Consider the following 22,827-nt stretch of genomic DNA (forward strand, 5'->3'; position numbering starts at 1 on the left):
GTTCTCTTACTTCACAGAACCCTGGCCAATACACCAGACATGTACAGAAGAATTTTAGAGTAGTTTGGGCCATGCATTAGCTTCATTTCAGTTACAAATTCCAGGTGTTCACTTTCTGTTAACCTGTCTTCAGAAGATGCTTTGATAAGAAATGGAAAACCAGATGTCTTAGCTTCTGTGGCCCAAGATCTAGCACCCCCAGGTACATGAAGATCAGAGGACAGTAGATTCTTTTTACCCTTGGTGTGACAGATCCAGTCTGGAGAATCACAGGATCACTTCCTTCATATATTAACTTTGGCTCACTCTCTTTCTCAAAAGTCAGATCTATTCCAGAGGGGTTTCACAAAAGTAAAGCAGTCATCTGGAAGAAACACTTTCTCAATATAATCAGAGATCTGCTGTGTTAAAAGAGCAGTATAGCAAGAGTCCTAATTGGCCTTAATAAAAACTGGGAGTCAGATATCAGGGTAAATGTTGAAAAATCAGAAAAGTAAAGTATCCAGCCACTAGAGAGACTTCTTACTTTACCCATTCTCCAGAGTGAAGGGGCTGAGCTCATGTCTCTATAAATCCTCAGACTGAATGGGCTAAGATCCTGTCTCTACCTGCCTTATATTACTATCTCCACCACCATAGTGCTGGGTTTAAAGATGTGTACCTCCCAAGTACTGGGCTCAAAGACATGAGAACCCAAGGGATCAAAGGTGTGTGCCACCGATGCCTGGCTTCTATGGCTAACTCATGGCTAGCTCCACCCTCTGATATTCAGGCAAGCTTGATTTGTTAGAACCCAAACAAAATATCACCACAGAGCAGCATCAACCCTCTCCTTTTTTTAGTGTTGCATAGAAACACTTTCCACGGGAAGTATGTGGCTCCTGATACAGGCTCCTTTCATTCCAGCTAGACTTAAGGCTCTTACTAACACTGCTTAGCTAGACCATCAAGAGTGGTTTCTTACCCCACCTCTACCCCCAGAAGGGTCTTTTCAATTCTGCGTTTCATCAGACAGTCATAACATGAATTGTTATCCTAGATAAGAGGTGAAAAAATCTATTCCAATCTGGCAGTCAGTGATTTTGAGGCAGGGTCCTGAAATTGTGTGAGCTCTACATGGATGTGTGGCAGCCTAAGACAATTAGCATACCTACTACATGTACATGTCCCTAGAGGTCTCAAGTAACTTCTGTCTTTTGTTGGAGGTGATCCAATCCAACTAACAGAGCACATATGACTGGGAGAACAAAGTTCAAGTGTAGGGACTGGAGAGATGGCTCATGCATTAAGAGCATTTTTGGGTGTCTCAAAACGTCCACATGACAGCAAACAAACCTCTCTAATGTAAGTTCCAGGTGGAATCCATTTCCCTTAACTGGCCTCTGTGGGAATTGCATGTATATTGTGGCAAAACACTCACAAGTAGAAATAAAAGCACTACAAAATGACCCAACATGTCTTGGAGTACATTATTTCTGCTGAGTGGTTATTATTTTTCACTCACCTTTCAAGAAAACTAGAGGCAGATTGATTAGTATTTCCTGATATCTTTTGACCTCCTTTGGTTGAATGTTCTCATTTCCTAAGAGGCCTGGAACAATGTAGTTGTGTGATGTTGGAAGCGCTGGGAATATGTTTTACTCTCATGGGTTAATAAAGAAGAATATTTTGCCAAGAGTCAGGCAGAATATAACTAGGCAGGAAGTCCAAACAGAGAGAAGGAAGATGGAGTCTAGGAGATGCCATGTAGCCACTGGAGAAATAAGATGTTAGAATATTAGTGATAAATCACAACCATGTGGCAATACACAGATAAATAGAAATGGGCTAATTTAAATGTAAGAACTAGCTAGTAATAAGCCTGTGTCACTGGTCAAACAATTATAATTAATGTTAAGCCACAGAGTAATTATTTTACAAGCATCCGTGTGACTGGACAGAACACATAAAAGCTTCTAGTTGCAATCAGTTGTGTTTCCCTTTAACTTGGTCTGCATGATGATTCATAAACATGTGTGAACAGTGTACCACATTTTACTGGTAGCTAAATATATGACCTCAAGGATGTAATATGTCTTGTTTTTCTATTATCTCATGGGTATACACAGAGTAGGCCATGCCATTCATGTCCATATCCAAGGTGCCATGTGCCTGTGTAGCCCATGGCTGGGAAATCATTTTGCAGCCCAAGGTGCCTGGAACTTGCTGATATAGATCCATGACTATAGGTTCTGGGTTTACAGAAGTGTGACACCTCACTGGACTAAAGAAGAGTCTTAAGAGTGAAAAGTTGGAAATTGCTTTTTATTCATAAAATATTCATTTTATTTGATGGGCGTTTTAAAATAGTAGCCATTATAAAGAGTGTGTAGTCTTAGCAAACTATTAAAACAAAAGAATAAAAGAAATAACAAAAATAACAAACCCTTACACTAAAATTAATAAAACAGAAAAACTAAAGCACAGATATCCCTAGATATATACCAAAGCAAAACAAACCAAACCAAAGCAAAACAAAACAAAAGCAACCAACCAAACAACATTAAGCAGAATTCCGAGTTTTCTTTTGGATTTTCTTTAAGGAAAATCAAATGAATAATGTGAGCCATGAGGAACTTGATTAGTTTCTGTAGTGAATTATCTTCAGCAACACTTGTGCATGATATGGGGTCATCTTCAGCACTACACTAGAGAGAGAATCTTAGGCTTTTGGGTATGGCTGGCTAGCAGTGTGACAGACAGAGTCTTCATTGTCAGATGTCACATTACATATAGAGTCAGCTTGCCAAAGCCCTTGACAGTAAGCTGAGAGAATAATTCTTCCTTACCCACATATCTTCCTCCATGTTGTTTTTCCCCACACTGGGACCACTTGGTGATGGAAGTTAGGCTTCTGAGTAATTTGTGGTATGTCCTGTGTATCTCAAGCTTATTTCTGATGCAGTCAATTCTCCAGAAATAGTGAGCCAACAGATGTGGATCAGATTGGGACTGGGTCCTCTGATGGTAGGTTGATTTTTGTCTTACTGGTGAGTTCATGGCTTTTTCTGAGGAGGCCTTGATCCTAGTATAGAATGTCTTGCCTTCAAGGTATGTCTGGCTTCCTCTAGCCTTCTCAGTTCTCTTAAGAGGTGCTGTCAAAGAAGAAATGGAAATTAGACATAGAAACAGTCCTTCTGGGCCACTGGCAAGAAAAAAATTCAGGGCCTATTTACCTCTAGTTAAGTCAAGTCAAGGAAGAAAACCTACACCATTAATCCCGTGGTTGGTGGGAATGGGGCTCAATGGTGGCTTACTAGCCTGGCATGTAGTGCTCCTGCTGCAGCTGCTCCATCAGTCACGAGGCTCTCCTCTTGGGCTGTGGTCTGTTCCAGTTCATGTTGAAGCTGCTCAAAACTAAAGAAGGAAGGCAGCTGGGATAAAGGCCTGGTGGGGCCCTGCCATGTCAGCTTTTGAGCCCCCACCAGCTAGACAATCCAGCATTACCTTTTAGCTGAGCTCATTCTCTGCTTTCCCAAGGGAAAAAGGTCAGAGAGCCCCTGGAATGGATTCTTTTTTCAACTTTTAAAAACTGCTAGAAGTTGAACTGGAAAATACACTGCGCTGAACTAGAAAAAAACCCAGCATATTTATCCAACAGCCCAAAAACATTATTTTGGAGAAATATTATTTGAGTCATGGTTCAGGAAAGACATTCATGGCCTTGATACCAGGTGAATGTGAGCAACCTGTAAAACTCTATGTCTGACCTCTAGTGGACCCTACACAGCACTGCAGAGAAGGCTGTGATCATTTCTCTAGCTCAGATTCTGCATGGAGTTAATTTGTCAACTTCTAAACTATTTATGGTCAGAAAAATTATTCTAATTGGAAACTGACAAACCCTGCAGAGAGCCTGGAATCAGCAGGAGCATGCTGCATTCAAATAATCTGAAGAATAGAAATTCATCTCTAAATGTGATGTTTCTGAAGGAAAATAAAGTGGCAGAGAACACCCTGTCCTTCACAATTGACCTCCCACTTCTAGATTTGGGGATACCATAGGAATATTTGTGGGGAGACATAACCTAAGGGATGAGATACTTAGACCACTTAGAAAGGGTCACAATCCCCAGAAGACTAATAACCAAGCATATTGTTGCCTGGACAAAGTTCCTGGTGATTAACTAACTCGGTACTCTGAACTTTCTTTTCCTGGCTGTGGCTGGGAGCCTTGCCAAATGAACAAAAACAAAACACACACACACATACATGCATACACACACACACACACACACACACACACACACTCCTTTCTTAAACCCCCCAAAACAAAGGAGAAGACTAGAGTGTTGCTGTACCTTTTTGCTCCTGGGGGAAGTTGCAGGTCATCAGTGCTGTCTCTTACTGCTCTTACACTCAGTCAGACTATTCTGCCCTAGCCTAAATTTCTTTCCCCTTCCAGGAAAGTTCTTCATCTCAAGACTCACTGATCATACAGGTAAGTGAAACCTCTGCACAAGTGGGCTTGACCACAAAAGACCGAGTCCCAAAGGAAGAGGGCTGTATATTAAACCTCCAGATAGCTCTAAGTTGACCCATTAGAGTCTCCAAAGAAAACTTACCCATGCTCCTTCACAGAAGACCTGGATAGCACCAGAGAATGGAATTGACCCAACATCATTACTCAACAACTTTTGACCATAATACAGTGCACATAATATGAAAATAGCCACAGATCAGTCAGTAGGAGGCTAGAGAGGTCACTCACAATACTTTTCTGAAATGCAGCACTCTATATAATTATGGGTATATTAATCTGTACTGACATAACCATGTACATGATAGAGTGAGTATCAAAATATCAGCAAAGAGATATACTGCCAGGTTCCGTGTTGTGAAGCTAATGAGACAAACCAGACATTTCCTGGGAGGTTACCTGTGTTCAGTGGAAGAAAAGAGGTCTACTTTTTATTTCCAAAATAGCTCTAAATTCTTTTATTATAAGGCATATTAATTACAAAATAGTAAAACTGTGGAAAAATTAAGAAAAAACACAAAGTCCTTTCTCTTTCTCACCAAATGAACCATTTAGCAATAAGAGGAAACAGAAAAGGATAGGAAGCTCTATCTGTGAACAGATAGGAGATTCAAAGAGCTCTGACTAAATAGCTTAGCCAGAACAGAAATTTTCTGTTCTACCAAGCAAATGATCTACAGGCCCTTGACCTCACTCACTCACTCAAAGCTCTGTGTACTCCCTACGTGGCTCCCAGCCTAGCACCCTTCCTACCGAACTGACATGTAGGTGTGCTATATGAGATTTACCCATCTCCCTCTAGGACTGCAGCTTCTACCAGAGTGGGATGGTTTGCTTGCCAATCATGTTGTGTCTTCCAAGAGGTTAACTTCACAGAAAGACTTGTGAAGGATCACAGAAATTAACTATTGGATGGGATGTAGGTGGTCAGCTGGGTAAGTGAGTGGATGGTTACATGACTGTATATATGTATATGTATGGTTAGATAGGTGGGCAGCTTGCTCCTGCTGCCTCAGTTTATCTGCTGCTGCTTTGCCCAGAGGTCATAGATTTTCTCATGGGCCTCCTCACAGAGCCTCTTCATCTTCTCACAGGACTCTTGCAGGAAAATCTGCTCCTCCTGCAGCTTTCTGTTGTCCTCTTTTAACATGCCCACTTTTTCCTCCAACTGTGTCCAGAAGCTGGCTGTGGAAGGTTCTTAACCATCACAAAAAATGATGAGCTCCAGTCAACCTCTATCTGTCACTCCTACCTATATATAAAACAGCCATCCCTGCAAGGTCCCATGTCCTCAGACAGACTGAGACTGGAGCCCACATTAGCCATGCCAGTATCACCTAGGTGATGTTCCTCTGAGAAATGAATTCTGTCTCCCCGACATCGGTACTTAACTGTTCATGGTATTGGGAGAATATCATCAGGTATAGAGCAAACATGGTCTGAGGGAGGACAGTGGACCCAACAGGAATACATTGCACATATGTCCCATAGAAACAAACTTTGTTAGCCCCTGTCAGAGTTCCAGAGATTATTCAAGGTGCAAACCATATTTTCTATCTAGCAGCTCTGGAAGTCAATAGGACAATGTTGGGAGGGGCTCTCAAACTCCTTCCACTTAGGAGAATCATTCTGGTAGATACAGGTATAAGGTAAACAAAATAGAACCACAGCCTTCACTTTGCTTCAAAGACAAAGAAGGGCAGAAGCTGTCCTTCTGTGGACTGCCAGACTTATGCCACACTTACTTGGTACAGAATCAGGATTTTAACCACTAAGCCATCTATCTCCCTCACCCCTAACAGTACATGTAGTTTCAGTGAGTTAATGTTAGCATTATTTCTGTGTGTAGTAATACTTCTCAAATACAAATTGTGTGAAATAAGAATAAAACAAATGGAAGAACTCTATGGTTGTATTTCTTTTAACATGTAATCCAGATTAAGTATAATGGATACAAGGTATAGATTAGTATATCATATTCATGCCAGTTATTCATGCAATCCCCTATCATTTTATTTTCTCAAGTTGTATGTGGGGAAAAAAAACAAAGATAACTGATGTAGCTGAAACTTGTATATGTGAATAATGTCATTGTGGAACTTGGTACTAGTCTTTTATCTATTTTCTTCCTACACTACTTCAAACTTAAAGTACATAGATAAATCTCAAGAAGGAGAGAGAAAACACACAAAATTACTAACATTATATGGTAAAGAGGGATATCGCTGCTGATGACATGAAGATTAAGAAAATCAAAATCCATTCTTGATTATTTAAAAAAATACCTCCCAGAAAACTAAGTATAAAGAGCCTTAACAAAAACTTTTCAGCTAACATCATATTGAGAACAAAGATAAGAAATAAGGCAGGGCGGTGGTGGCGCACGCCTTTAATCCCAGCACTTGGGAGGCAGAGGCAGGCGGATCTCTGTGAGTTCGAGACCAGCCTGGTCTACAGAGCTAGTTCCAGGGCAGGCTCCAAAGCCACAGAGAAACCCTGACTCAAAAAACCAATAAATAAATAAATAAATAAATAAAATAAAAAGATAAGGAATAAGGAAGGGTACTCTATTCCTATTGCATACTACATATGATTCCAAACAGTATGTTTTGAAAAAGATATATAAAAAGGAATGGAAGAAAACTCATATTTCATTATTGTCTATGTGGAGGAGGCAGACACAACAAACAAACAAAGTAACTGGCCAAGACAGGCCTGGATAATAAGTAAAAAAGAGTTCATTATATAAGGCATAACAGAAAGCGAATTAATTCACAAATTTAACTTTTATACACTAGTAATGAACAGTTAGACTCCGAAATAAAAAAAACACTAAGGTAGAAAACAGTATAAATCTGTTGGGGCACAGTGATGTTCACTTTGAATCTCAGTACTCTAGAAGCAGAAAGGCAGATCCTTGAGTTTCAGGCCAGTCTGATCTACAGGGCAAGTTCCAAGACAGTCAGGGTTACACAGAAAACTCCATCTTGAGCCGCGCAGTGGTGGCGCATGCCTTTAATCCCAGAACTTGGGAGGCAGAGGCAGGCAGATCTCTGTGAGTTTGAGCCCAGTCTGGGCTACAAGAGCTAGTTCCAGGATGAGCTCCAAAGCTAAAGAGAAACCCTGTCTTAAAAAAAAGCCTCCATTTTAAAAAAAGACACAAAACAAAAACCTAAATGTGAAGGGTTGCAGAGATGGCTCATCAGTTAAGAATGACATTGCTTTTCTAGAGAATCCAAGATCTGTTTTGAACACCCACATCTGGAAGCTCATAATGCTGTGACTCCAGCTATATGGAATATGAAGACCTCCATGAACACCTAAGAACATGAGGTACACATGCAGAGACAGTGAGAAAAAGACAGATACAAATGTACACATATATAAATCTTTTATAAAAACTAAAAGGAAGAGAGGAAAGATGAGTGCTAAAAATTCAAAATATAGGTTGCAGAGATGACTAAGAGCACTTGCTACTCTTATAGAGAACCTGAGTTTACTTCCCATAACTCTGTCAGGTTGCTCACAACACCCCTAACTCCAGTTCTCAGACATGATTTGTCTGGTCTTCCAGGTACTGGCATTTATATACACACACATACTCACACCCATACACATATGAATTAGAACAGCCTTTAAAAAAACACTTAAAAATACTAAATGTACTTCTGAGTCTAATTATAACACTCAAAACAATCTCCCAAAGGGCCAGACTTAATTCTTCATAGTCAAGAAGTTCAATTTTTAGTGATCAAGAAAACCAATCTTTTCTTTTGTCTTATATATTAGGGATGGGATGAAGAGGATAACTTGATTCCCTTTAATTTGCAAAACACTACCTAGGTAGTACTTACTTGATCTGCTCAGCTGACCCTCCAGAAGTTGCATTTGTGATGGCCCAAGAAGCTTCTTTTCTTGTTCAGAATGCAGTGGTTTGCAATATACTAATGAGAGCTTGGAACATGTTAGCATCTATCACAGTCTGAACTTGAAGAAAAAGCTAAAAGAATGAGAATGTTACACTATTTGTAGAAATATCACTAATGGTCATTACAACTTATTTTGTTCTTGTTTTGTTTCTGAAACCAGGTCTCATTAAATAGCTCTAATTAGCATGGTGATGTGGATTCCATAAAAGCAATGATTTTAAAAACTAAAACAAACTTTTTAAGAGTATACACAGTCATAGATGAAAGGATTAAAGAAAAACAAGCCATGTAAAATGGAAAATACACAGTCTGGATTATGTATATTATTTATATTATTGTGGTTTTCTTTTAATCTTTTGACTGAGTGAGCTAAGCACAGAGAGACATTTCATTGTATGGGCTGCTAAGCTAAACAAACATATATACTTAAAGGTACGTTGACTTTAAATTTTGGCTCTAAAGATTTGTTGCTTTGGAAAACATGTTCTGCATTTATTTCCACAGAGGATGAGAACCTGTGGATTCCTTCTAGACTAATGTGGTTCAATGGAACAAAACCCCCTTTAAGGTCTCCATTAACCCCTAAAATTACTTTGCACAACAAAAAGCAGAAACCGTTTGGAGAATACAACACCCAAATTCCCTAAATTATTGTTTATAAATGTTTGTTTACATTTAAAGGGGGATATGAGATAGAGATAAATATTTTGCATTGGTATGGATCTCAGTTTTTTGATACAAATTTAAGGTCAATTTTGTTATACATATATTTCTGTTCTTGATTAAGGTATTATGTTTGTGTAGCTCATTTAAGAATGTAATGTATAATTAAGAAATACAGGTTAATGGATAATCATCAATAATAGTCAAGCTTGTAGTCATGTTAGGTTTTCTAGATGTACTGAGATAAATTTCAGATGGATAGTCTTCAAATATTTCAAAGACTAACAGAATATTGCATTTAAAGTATTTTAAGAACTTAGGACTTTTCATGACAATGAGACACATCTGTTCCTGGCAGCATCAGTCTAGTTCAAGGAGAAGTTGGGCATCTAAGAAGTTCCTTATGGAGTTTGTTGGCATTTGGGCAAGGAATGGCACTTGCCTGGACTGCTTGATGTTAAGCTGTATAAATTGGACATGCAGGACCCACAGAAAAATGACTGCTGAACTTGCATAAAGGTAAGACAGTCCTTCAGGGTTCCTGCTTCATGAAAGAGTCTGCCAGACATTCTGCAGGACAAAGAATAAAGTGACTGACAAACTGCCAATATAGGCAGAACTATCTTTGAAATTTTCTGCTTCATGAAAAAGTCTACCAAATTCTAGGGGCCTGTAGGCTGAAGATGGATGCCTAGAAGAATGTTACAGAAGAACTTTGGGTGATTGTCCAGACAATGAGATGTCTTTGTCAATTCTAGAGTTTTGGAAGTTGCTTACAATGTACTTCCTGTTTACTTAAGTAATAAAAGATAAAGTAGATATAAATATTGTAACTGTGACTTTTGCTTGATACCTGCTTTGTTACATGTAATTTTACTATGTTAAAGTTAAAACCTTCCTTTTTATTTAGACAAAAAGGGGAGGTGATGTGGGCTTCCCTTCTGTATATGTGTTGCTTTTATTGGTTAATGAATGAAGAGGCTGTTTTGGCTGTGATAGGGAAGAATAGAGTTAGACAGAAAAACTAAACTGAATGCTGGGAGAAAGGAGGCAGATTCAGAGAGACATTGTGTAGCTGCAGAGGAGACAGACACTGGAACCTTGCCCATAGGCCATGGTAGGCCACGACCTAGTGGTTATGCATAGATTAATAGAAATGGGTTAACTTCAGAGGTAAGAGCTAGCTAGAAATATACACAAGCTAACAGGCCAAGCAGTGATTTAATTAATAGTTCCTGTGTGACTATTTCAGACCTGGGTGACCAAGAATGAACAAGCAGTATCCACCTACAGACTGGAACTTGCTATGTAGACCAGGCTAGCCCTCAACTCAGAGTTCCATCTGTTTCTGTTTCCAAGTGCTGGGATTAAAAAGAATAACTTTTGAACTAACAGGACAAATGATGTTTGTTTCATGGGTTCTGTAGCATAATTAATATTACTTTTATGGAGTTTGTGGTCTTAAGTCTCATCAGGGCAGAAGAGATGGTTTAGTGGATAAAAGTGCTCGCCACAGTACTGGCAAGCAGTTATAATATCTAGAAACCACTGGAAATGTAAAATGTGATGGCAAGCTCAAAATGAAAGTCACAACATTTAGGTCTTTAATAGTCCATGAAAAATTTACAAACTCTAAAGCATAGGTTCATTGGAAAATATAGTTTACTCAGAAATAAAGAAAACCTATTTAGCACATGGTCCATCAAAACATTTTGAAAACACAAACCTTTTCTTGGATCTTTAGTAAAATCATCAAACTTTAAAGGTAGAGAGAAAATGCATGGACTAAGTATCAAAAACTAACATTAGAAAAAAGTAAATTTAGACTGAAATAGTGACACGGGATGTTGACAGTTTTATACTGACCAAAACAACCTCCCCTATCAATAAAATAGAGAGCTCTGCTGTGTACTGCTCTTGTAGAGGATCCAGGTTTACTTCCAACATCAACAGATGGCTCACAACTTTCTGTAACTCTAGTTCCAGGAGATCCAATGCTCTCTTCTGGTCTCCAAGCACAGCATGCACATGACACAATACAGTTATACAGGCATATACACATAAAAAAATAATAAAAAAGTTTTATGAAAATGTGTCTCATACACAGAGATAAAAAAGGCAGGTATGCCGGCATTACCTGAATCTGTGTCCTATTTCCAACTGCAATATTAGATATTGTCCAACAAGCTTTCTTTTTCATAGGTTCCTTGAGGCTACTCAGTAAGTGCAGTAAACTCTGAAGAGCGGAGCAATTCAAAATTACCTAAAGAAACAGGTTTTTCAGTTTTACTTATAGCACAGTTCCAAATTTTTTTTTATTAAAAATTTCTGCCTCCTCAGCGCCTCCCATTTCCCCCCTCCCTTAATTCCTCTCCCCCTTTCTCTCTAGTCCAAAGAGCAGTCAGGGTTCCCTGCCCTGTGAAAAGTTCAAGGTCTAACCACTTCATCCAGGTCTAGGAAGGTGAGCATCCAAAAAGACTAGGCTCCCACAAAGCCGGTACATGCAGTAGGATCAAAACTCAGTGCCATTGTCCTTGGCTTCTCAGCAGCCCTTATTGTCGGCCCTGTTCAAAGTCTGTTTTTTTTTTTTTTTTTTTGGTTTTTCGAGACAGGGTTTCTCTGTAGCTTTGGTGCCCAACCCGGAACTAGCTCTTGTAGACCAGGCTGGCCTCGAAATCCCAGAGATCCGCCTGCCTCTGCCTCCCGAGTGCTGGGATTAAAGGCGTGAGCCACCACCGCCCGGCCCAGAGTCTGGTTTTACCCATGCTTTTTTAGTCTCGGTCCAGCTGGCCTTGGTGAGCTCCCATTAGATCAGCCCCACCGTCTCAGTGGGTAGGTGCACCCCTCGCGGTCCTGACTTCCTTTTTTTTTATTTAAAATTGTTTTTATTGATATATATATATATATTAGTATTTATTTGTTTTTTTATTTTTATTCTTTTTTAATTAAAATTGTTTTTATTGATATATATATATTAGTATTTATTTGTTTTTTTTATTTTTATTCTTTTTTAATTAAAATTTCCACCTGCTCCCCGTTTCCCATTTCCCTCCCCTCCTCCCAAATAATGCCCCCTCCCCCCACTCCCCTCCCCCTATCCCCACTCCTCTTCTCCACCCCCCACACCATTCCCCCTCCCTCTCGATACTGAAGAGCAGTCCAAATTCCCTGCCCTGCGGGAAGACGAAGGTCTTCTATCTAGGTCCAGGAAGGTGAGCATCCAAACAGGCTAAGCTCCCACTAAGCCAGTTCATGTATTAGGATCGAAACCTAGTGCCATTGTCCTTGGCTTCTCATCAGCCTTCATTGTCCGCCATGCTCAGAGAGTCCAGTTTCAACCCATGCTTATTCAGTCCCAGACGAGCTGGCCTTGGTGGGCTCCCAATAAATCAGATCCACTGTCACAGTGGGTGGGTGCACTCCTCGTGGTCCTGACTTCCTTGCTCATGTTCTCCCTCCTTCTGCTCCTCATTTGGACCTTGGGAGCTCAGTCCAGTGCTCCAATGTGGGTCTCTGTCTCTATCTCCATCCATCGCCAGATGAAGGTTCTATGGCCATATGCAAGATATTCATCAGTGTGGCTATAGGATAGGGCCATTTCAGGCTCCCTCTCCTCAGCTGCCCAAGGAACTAACCGGGGACACCTCCCTGGACACCTGGAGAACCCTCTAGAGTCAAGTCTGTTGCCAACCCTAAAATGGCTCCCTTAGTTATGATAACTTCTTGCCTGGTCCCATATCCACCCTTCCTTTATCCAAACCATCCCATTCCCCCAAGCTCTCCCCATCATCCCCCTTCTCACTTTTCTCTCCCCATATCACCTCACCCCCATCCCACCCCACTCCCAAGTTCCTAATTTTTGTCTGGCAATCTTGTCTACTTCTAATATCCAGGAAGATATCTATGTTTTTCTTTGGGTTCACCTTCTTATTTAGCATCTCTAGGATCTCATATTATAGGCTCAATGTCCTTTACTTGTGGCTAGAAACCAATTATGAGTGAGTACATCCCATGTTCATCTTTTTGGGTGAGGGTTACCTCACTCAGGATAGTGTTTTCTATTTCCATCCATTTGCATGCAAAATTCAAGGTGTTATTGTTTTTTTACCACTGAGTAGTACTCTAATGTGTACATATTCCACACTTTCTTTATCCATTCTTCTGTGGAGGGGCATCTAGACTGTTTCCAGGTTCTGGCTATTACAAATAATGCTGCTATGAACACAGTTGAACAAATGCCTTTGTAGTATGATAGAACATCTCGGGTATATTCCCAAGAGTGGTATTGCTAGATCCTGGGGTAGGTTGATCCCGAATTTCCTGAGAAATCACCACACTGCTTTAAAAAATGGTTGCACAAGTTTGCATTCCCACCAGCAATGGATGAGTGTTCCTCTTACTCTACATCCTCTCCAGCAAAGGCTATCATTGGTGTTTTTGATTTTCGCCATTCTGACAGGTGTAAGATTGTTTTGATTTGCATTTCCCTGATTGCTAAGGAGGTTGATCATGACCTGAAGTGTCTTTTGGACATTTGAATTTCTTCTGTTGAGAATTCTCTGTTCAGATCAGTGCCCCATTTTTAAATTGGGTTATTTAGCATTTTAAAGTCTAGTTTCTTGAATTCTTTATATATTTTGGAAATCAGACCTTTGTCTGTTGTGGGGTTAGTGAAGATCTTCTCCCACTCAGTAGGTTGTCTTTTTGTCTTAATGACAGTGTCCTTTGTTGTGCAGAAGCGTCTCAGTTTCAGGAGGTCCCATTTATTCAATGTTGCCCTTAATGTCTGTGCTAGTGGGGTTATATGCAGAAAGTGATTTCCTGTGCCCATGTGTTGTAGAGTACTTCCCACTTTCTCTTCTATTAGGTTCAGTGTGTTCAGATTGATATTGAGGTCTTTAATCCATTTGGACTTGAGGTTTTTTTTTTTTTTTTTTTTTTTTTTTTTTTTTTGGTTTTTCGAGACAAGGTTTCTCTGTGATTTTGGAGCCTGTCCTGGAACTAGCTCTTGTAGACCAGGCTGGTCTCGAACTCACAGAGAACCGCCTGCCTCTGCCTCCCGAGTGCTGAGATTAAAGGCGTGCGCCACCACCGCCCGGCTTGGACTTGAGTTTTGTGCATGGTGATAGATATGGATCTATTTTCATTCTTCTACAGGTTGACATCCAGTTATGCCAGCACCATTTGTTGAAGAGGCTTTCTTTCTTCCATTGTATATTTTAGCTCCTTTATCAAAAATCAGGTGTTCATAGGTTTGTGGGTTAAAAGCCAGGTCTTCTATTCGATTCCATTGGTCGACTTCTCTGTTTTTATGCCAATACCAAGCTGTTTCCAATACTGTAGCTCAGTAATAGAGTTTGAAGTCAGGGATGATAATGCCATCAGTAGTACTTTTATTGTATAAGATTGTTTTGCCTATCCTGGGTTTTTGTTTTTCCATATAAAGTTGATTATTGACCTCTCAAAGTCTGTGAAGCATTTTGTTGGGATTTTGATGGGGATTGCATTGGTAGAATTGCCATTTTTACTATGATCCTCCCATTCCAAAAGCAAGGGAGATCCTTCCATTTTCTGGTATCCTCTTCAATTTCTTTCTTCAATGCCTTAAAGTTCTTGTCAAATAGAATTTTCACTTCCTTGGTTAGAGTTACCCCAAGATATTTTATGCTATTTGTGGCTATCATGAACGGTGATGCTTCTCTGATTTCCATCTCTGCTTCCTTATTCTTTGTGTATAGGAGGGCAACTGATTTTTTGGAGTTTATCTTGTATCCTGCCACATTACTAAAGGTGTTTATCAGCTGTCGGAGTTCTTTGGTAGAGTTTTGGGGGTCGCTTATGTATACTATCATATCATCTGCAAATAATGAAAGTTTAACTTCTTCCTTTCCAATTTGAATCCCCTTGATCCCCTTATGCTGTCTTATTGCTATTGCTAGAACTTCAAGCACTGTATTGAAGAAATATGCAGAGAGTGGACAGACTTGTCATGTTCCTGATTTTAGTGGGATGGCTTTGAGTTTCTCTCCATTTAATTTGATGTTAGCTGTCGGCTTGCTATAAATAGCTTTTATTATATTTAGGTATTACCCTTGTATCCCTAATCTCTTCAAGACCTTTATCATAAAGGGGTGTTGAAATTTTTCAAATGCTTTTTCAGCATCTAATGAAATAATCATATGGTTTTTTCTTTCAGTTTATTTATATGATGGATTGCATTGATAGATTTTCGTATGTTGAACCAGCCCTGCATCTCTGGGATGAAGCCCACTTGATCATAATGGATAATTTTTCTAATGTGTTCTTGGATTCTGTTTGCCAGTATTTTATTGAGGATTTTTGCATTGATGTTCATGAGTGAGATTGGCCTGTAATTCTCTTTCTTGGTTGAGTGTTTGTGTGATTTTGGTCTCAGAATGACTGTAGCTTCATGAAAGGAATTTGGCAATGACTTTTCTGTTTCTATGTTGTGAAATACATTAAAGAGTATAGGTATTAGGTCTTCTTGGAAGTTCTGGTAGAATTCTGCATTAAAACCATCTGGTCTTGGGCTATTTTGGTAGGGAGGTTTTTGATAACCACTTCTAATTCTTCACAACTAACAGGTCTATTTAGATTGTTCACCTGTTCCTGGTTTAACTTTGGTATATGGTACTTATCCAAAATAGTCCATTTCTTTTATGTTTTCCAGTTTTGTGGCATACAGGCTTTTGTAGTAAGATCTAATGATTATCTGAATTTTCTCTGTGTCTGTGGTTATGTCCCCCTTTTCATTTCTGATCTTATTAATTTGTGTGTTCTCTCTCTGCCATTTGATTAGTTTGAATAGGGGTTTGTCTGTCTTGTTGATTTTCTCCAAGAACCAGCCTTTTGTTTCATTGATTCTTTGGATTGTTTTCTGTTTTTCTATTTTGTTGATTTTAGCTCTCAGTTTGATTATTTCCTGTCTTCTACTCCTCCCAGGTGAGTCTGCTTCTTTTTTTCTAGATCTTTCAGGTGAGCTGTTAAGTCTCCAATGTGTGCTTTCTCTGTTTTCTTTAAGTGGGCACTTCGTGCTATGAACTTTCCTCTTAGGACTGCTTTCATAGTATCCCATAGGTTTGACTATGTTGTGTCTGTATTTTCATTAAATTCAAGGAAGACTTTAATTTCTTTCCTTATAAGTGATACCCTTAAATATTTATAATTTCTAGTATTTCTCTTCAAGATCTTTAGGAGACAGTAAAGTGACTTGAAATGTCCAGTGTCATTTCAGAATTAAAAGTAAGCATCCTTAAAATCTCAGATTGCTTGCTTGTGGAGGTGATTGGAGATAGCTTGGGGGTGATCCTTCTAGAGAATAACCTGATCTTTTTTCTTTCAATTTTGATTTTTGAAATTTAGGCCTTGCTTGTAGAGAATAAAAGATGGTTTATAAGAACTGTTTGTGGAATGTGTTTGGAGGATTAATTCTAGAATCTTTGTATATTTAATAGTAATTTTAACTTTCATTTCTTTACTGTTTGCATTTAATGTTCTTGTTCTGCTATGCAATCATTTATATGCATGTTTCTTTAAATTTTTTAGATTTTCCTGGATGTATAGTTTAAACAACAAAAAGTCTATTTAAAACTGTAGCAGTAGTTTACAGTTCTAGCAAAGAGGAAAGTTGTGGGGTTAAACTTTGTGTTTTCTTTCTCATAGAACCTTCTAAAAAGGTATTTTATGTGTTCTTTTTTAACAAATATTGTGTACAACCTTTAAAACATCGATGTTTGGATCAAAACAAGACCCAACTTATTTTCTGCTTGCTGTAAATTAAGAAAACATGCTATAATAAAAACAAAATGAAGGAAAAAAATTTCTTTCCTTATTTCTTGCTTGATCCAGGTGTGGTTCAGTAGTTGACTGTTTGGTTTCGATGAGTTCGTAGGCTTTCTAGGGGTGCCATTGTTGTTGAATTCTAACTTTAATCCATGGTGATCTGATAAGACACAGGTGATTACTAATATTTTTTTCTAACTGTGGAAGTTTGCTTTGTTACCAAGTATGTGGTCAATTTTCGAGAAGGTTCTGTGAGCTGCAGAGAAGAAGGTATATTCTTTCCTATTTGGGTGGCATGTTCTATAGATATCTGTTAAGTCCATTTGATTCATTACCTCCATTAATTCTCTTATTTCTCTGTTAGGTTTCTGTCTGATTGACCTGTCCATTGGTGAGAGGGGAGTGCTGAAGTATCATACTATTAGTGTGTGTGGTTTGATGTCTGCCTTGATTTCTAGTAGTGTTTCTTTTACATAAGTGGGTGCTTTTATATTAGGGTAATAGATATTCAGGATTGAGACTTCATCCTGATGAACTGTTCCTGTTATGAGTATAAAATGTCCATCTCCATCTCTTCTGACTGATTTTAGTTTGAAATCAATTTTGTTAAAAATTAGTATGGCCACACCCGCTTGTTTCTTAGGTCCATTTGCTTGAAAAACCTTTTCCCAGCCCTTTACTCTGAGTAGATGTCTGTCTTTGTGGTTGAGATGTGTTTCTTGTAAACAGCAGAATGTTGGATCCTGTTTTTGTATCCAATCTCTTAGCTTGTGCCTTTTTATAGGTGAGTTGAGTCCATTGATATTAAGTGATATTAATGACCAGTGGTTATTAACTCCAGTTATTTTTTTGGTGGAAGAGTTTGTGTGTTTCCCTTCTTTGAGTGTGCTGGTGAAGGGTTGTCAGATGCTTGTGTTATTATGGGTGTTGTTGGCTTCCTTGGTTTGTGATTTTCCTTCTATTATTTTCTGTAAGGCTGGTTGTTTAAATCTGTTTTTGTCCTGGACTATATTGTTTTCTCCATTGATGGTGAATGCAAGCTTTGCTGGGTATAGTAGTCTGGGCTTGAATCCATGTTCTCTTAGTGTCTGCAGCACATCTATCCATGACTTTCTGGCTTTCATGGTTTCCATTGAAAAGTCAGTTGTAATTCTGATAGGTTTCCCTTTATATGTTACTTGACCTTTTTCCGTTGCAGCTCTTAATATCTGTTCTTTATTCTGTATGTTTTGTGTTTTGATTATTACATGGTGTGGGGATGCTTTCTTTTGATCCAGTCTATTTGGTGTTCTATATGCTTCTTGTACCTTCATAGGAATATCCTTCTTTAGGTTGGGAAAGTTTTCTTCTATAATTTTGTTGATTATATTTTCTGGGCCTTTGAGCTGTAATTCTTCTCCTTCTTCTATCCCTATTATTCTTAGGTTTGGTCTTTTCATGGTGTCCCAGATTTCATGGATGTTTTCTGTTAAGAATTTGTTGGATTTGTTTTCTTCTTTAATCAGTGAGTTCATTTTCTCTGTAGTATCTTCGGTGTCTGAGATTCTTTCTTCTATCTCTTGTATTCTGTTGGTAATACTTGTCTTTGTAGTTCCTACTCATTTACCCAGAATTTCCATTTCCAGCCTTCCCTCGGATTGTGTTTTCTTCATTACCTCCATATAATTTTTCAAGTCTTTAACTGTTTCCCTTACCTGTTTGATTGCTTTTTCTTGTTTTTCTTGGGTATCTTTGAGAGATTTATTCATTTTGTCCACCTTTTTGTTTGTCATCTCCATTTCTTTATGGCAGTTTTTCACCTTCTGTTTAAGGTCTTCAATTATTTTCAAAAAGTTCTGTTTTAAATCAATTTCTTCTATTTCTTCTGGAGTAGGGTGTTCAATTCTTGTTGTTTTGGGATCCCTGGATTCTGGTGATGTCATTATGCCTTTCAGGTTGTTGGAGGAATTCTTGCATTGGCACCTGCCCATCTCTTCCTTTAATAATGCCAGGAGAGGCCTGGTGTCTTGGTCCAGTCTTTGCTGTGACTGACTCTCTGGGTGTATCTCCTCAGTGCAGGAGCAGGAACTGTTCCGGTCTGGATGGAACTCTTCAGCACTAAAACAGGGATGCCTGGTAGCCCAAGGACACTGTGGACAAAAGGGCCATAATTCCAAGTTTTGTTTGCTGAGGCAAGGTCTCATGTAGCACAGGTTGTACTCAATGCATATTGGAAGATGAGCTTGAATTCCTGGATCTTCCTATGTCCACCTCCCAAGGGGCAATAAGTAAATATTTAATTTGACAAACTTTGCCTGGAAAAACAAACACAGGGAAACCCTGTCTCAAAAAAGAAAAAAATACAAACAAACAAACAAAAAAAAAAAACAAGCTTATTTTACTACAATGTAGGAGGGAAAATTTCCAGAATTCTGAAAATTAACTTTACATACATACATAGTGTTTTTAAATTGTATTTATTCATGGGAAACATGTATGTGTGTGGAACTATGCTATGAGTAAAACTGAAAAACCTGTTTTTTCTTTTAGGTAATTTTGAATTGCTTACCTCTTCAGAGTTTACTGCACTTACTGAGTAGCATCAAAAAGAAAGCCTATTGTACAATATCTAATATTGCAGCTGGAAATAGGGCACAGATCTAGGCAACACCACAGTGCCTGCCACAGTACACATGGAGGTAAGAGAAGAATTTGCAGGCGTAGGTTCTCTAGTTTCATTGTGTGTCTTAGGAATCAAACTCAGTGGCAAGTGCCTTTACCATTTGAGCCAAAGTGCCAGTCTATTAGAATAATATTAAAAGGTAGTCTGAAATACATTGAAGACTATGAATCTGGTTTCACTGTGTACATTCACAAACACTGTGATGTGTGATAATACATACCCATACCTAAGAAATTGGGAGGCAAAACAAAACCCTATAGACCAATTTTCCTGATGAACATAGATGCAGAAGTTCTTAACAAAATATTTGCAAACCAAATTCAATGGTGCATTAATAAGAGTATACATTACAACCAACTGGGCTTTATCCCAGAAACACAAGGTTGATTTACATATGTAAATCATTAAATGTAATATACCATACAAGTAAATTCAAGGACAGAAACCACAAATATTTTAACCAACTTTTAAAAAGCATTTGACAAAGTTCACCACCCCTTTATGATAAAAGTTCTTAAGGCTTCAGAAATAGATGGCACATACCTCAAAATAAAGGCTATATACAATAAATCTATAGCCAACATTATATTAAATGGAGACAAAGAGAGAGAATGTTCTCAAAATGAAAAATGAGACAAGTATGAAAACCTCCTCTCTCGTATTTCATAATAATGCCCAAAGTTTTAGTTAAAACAGGAGGAAGACTTAAAATGGGTAAATTCAGGATAGGAAAAAATTAAATTATCCCATTTGTAGACATGATTCTGATTTGGTGTTTGTTCTTTTGTCTTAATTTTGTTGTTTTGAGACAGGGTCTTACTGTGTAACTCTAACAGGCATTCATTTATACCAACATTCTATTCTCAGAGGAATCATGAAAAATATTCCATTCAAAATAACCCCCCAAAATCAAGTATCAAAGGAATGGATTTAGGCAAAGAAGTGAAAGACCTCTACAAGGAAAACTTTAAGGTAATGAAAAAGGAAATTCCAGAAGATACTAGACAATAGAAACATATGCCGTGCTAGGAGATTGACAGAATGTGGTGGAAATGGCTATACTACTAAAATTAACTTATAGACTTAAGGTGATATCTAACAAATTTTCCATTTTATGTTTCACAGCTTCAGAAAAACACACACAAGAATTCATATGAAACCAAAAAAAGACCACAGGTAACCAAAGCAATCCTAAGGAGCAAGAACCTTCCTGGCAGTATTATAGCATCAGGCCTCAAATTACACTATCTGTCTACAGCAATAAAAGCAGCCAGGTACACAACAACCATATGACACCTCTATTTTACTCCTGCACATATACCCAAAGAACTCCATACCCTATCATAGAGAGATGTGCAGTCCCAAGTCTATTACTGTTTTATTTATTATAGCAAAAATTTGAATAAACCTAGTTGTTCATTAGTAGGTGAATAGATAATTAAAAATCTCTCTCTCTCTCTCTCTCTCTCTATATATATATATATATATATATATATATATATATATACATATATATGTATATAATTCAGTACTCAAAAAAATAAAATTTTCAGAATTGGATGGGCTTAGAACATGTAATATTAAGAAAGTTCATGCAATTTCAGAAAGAAAAAACCCCACCTGTTCTGATATGTGGAATCCAGCCAATAATTTGTGTATCTCTATAAGCAAATGTGCATGGGGGTACAGTATAACATGGAGAAAAGAGAACAAGAAAGGCTAAATATTCGAGGATAAGGAAGGACTGAATAAAAGTAATGAACCAACTTTCGTATTTACCATCTGACACAAATAACTCTAGATATCTACCCAGAAGAAATTACAAAGCTTATAAGAGAATGTTACATAAACACTAAAAGAACAATACACACAGCTGTACAGAAGTACACAAAACAGCAAAAAATAAACATTTGGAAATATGTATGAGGGGTGGATTGTTAATACTGACAACTCCAGCTAATGGAGGAAAATAAAAGATCAAACTGCATAGAGATGTCAGAATATAATCTTTTTTTCAAGACAGGGTTTCTCTGTGTAACCTTGGCTCTCCTGGAACTTGCTCTGTAGACCAGACTGGCCTTAAACTCAGAGATCCACCTGCCTCTGTCTCTAGAGTGCTGGGATTAAAGGTGTAAGCCCCCATCACACAGTCAAAATTTAATTTTTCAAATACCAAAGAAGTGATCTAGAAAATAAACATGTTAGGAATTAGAAAGGGAGAACACTGCACAAAAAAGTTAGAAATGGGGGTGGAGTGGGAAGACAGACTCCAGAAAGAAGAAGAAGAAGAAGAAAGGGCAGGGCCTAGTGCACTGTAACAGCAACCCTAGTCATAAGCTGGTTGAGCATGAGCTGGGAGCAGATATGACAGAGGGCAGTCTGCATAGCCACTTGCAGAACAAGCCAGGAAGATTGTTCATAGTTCTGGTTCATAGTTCATCCATAGTTTCTACTTCCGCTCCTTCCCTGGATTCCCTCAGTGATAGACTTTGACCTGGAAGTGAGAGTCAAATAAACCTCTTCGTCCTCTAAGCTGTTTTTGGTGTGGTTTATCACAGACATACTTTCTTGAAGATCATCTTACATCAGAATCTCCACAAGTCTCCACATACTTCTGCATCGTTGACTGCTTGAATTTTATCATTGGGTCTGTCTGACAGGTGTGAGAGGGCCCAGCAGGCATCAGCCAGCATGTTAGTGTCATTGACAAACAGCAGCCACGGAAGGGCATTCAAAGAGGGAGAAACCTAGGAAAAAAAGATGATTAGAAACTAAACAGAAACAAACTGAAATAAGATTAAGACTAAAGAAGTGTGGGAATTGCAGCCCCGAGTTGATATCCCTTTCCCCATTTGAGGTGCTTATCTGCAAGGAAAACATAATAAATTCCCTCTGCTCCTGGAGTGGGGAAGGAAGGAATTTTGAGTGCATGATGACCGGTCCTTGATCCCTGCCAGGGTCAGGTTACAGTCCCTTCGCAGCCCCCTCCTCATTTGGTGCCATGTTATAAAACCAGCGCAGCAGACAATAAAGAAAGCTGTTCCACCTCAACCTCCTGCTCTGTGTATTCATTCAACCTGGACACCCTCCGCCGAGACTCTTGGTTCCAGCCCGCGCTGGCGCGGCATCTGGAGGTCCCAACCGAGATCGGAAAGTGAGGTACAGTGGACTGGGTCGTCCCGTAAGCCGGCCGGGATGCATTGGGGAATTAATTATATAAAGGAATATTAATTAATTAATTAATTAATTAA

Source organism: Chionomys nivalis, chromosome 1 (genome assembly GCF_950005125.1).
Source record: "Chionomys nivalis chromosome 1, mChiNiv1.1, whole genome shotgun sequence".
Lineage (NCBI taxonomy): Eukaryota > Metazoa > Chordata > Mammalia > Rodentia > Cricetidae > Chionomys > Chionomys nivalis.